Raw genomic sequence first — 454 nt, forward strand, 5'->3', positions numbered from 1 at the left:
TGTATATATATATATATATATATAGAGCTTTAATATCAATAACGATATGTTAAGGACAATAAGATGATTAACTGAAATGACTAATATGATCATTCTGGTTGTAAGCTTGACTTCTGTATCAATATGTTGTTTTATCCAAGATTCTACATCCCCCAGAAATTTCACAAGAGAGATACAATGGCAAAAAATATGTAAAGGTGTTTCTTCTTCCAGATTACAATAGGAACATAATGAGTCCTCTGCTAAGTTCCATCTATGTAACTTATTTTTGAGAGCAAGAAAGTTATGTAACAATTTATACTGGAATACTCTTACATAATTATCAATAGTTGTTTTATAAATTAAACTGTAGTACAAATCCCATTGTATTTGTATGTTAAAAAGATCTATCCAATATTCCTGGGTTTTACAATGGAAATCAACAAAGTTTCTTGCTACCAAATGAAATCTATAT

This window comes from Branchiostoma belcheri, unplaced genomic scaffold (assembly GCF_001625305.1).
Source record: "Branchiostoma belcheri isolate BF01 breed outbred unplaced genomic scaffold, Haploidv18h27 scaffold114, whole genome shotgun sequence".
Lineage (NCBI taxonomy): Eukaryota > Metazoa > Chordata > Leptocardii > Amphioxiformes > Branchiostomatidae > Branchiostoma > Branchiostoma belcheri.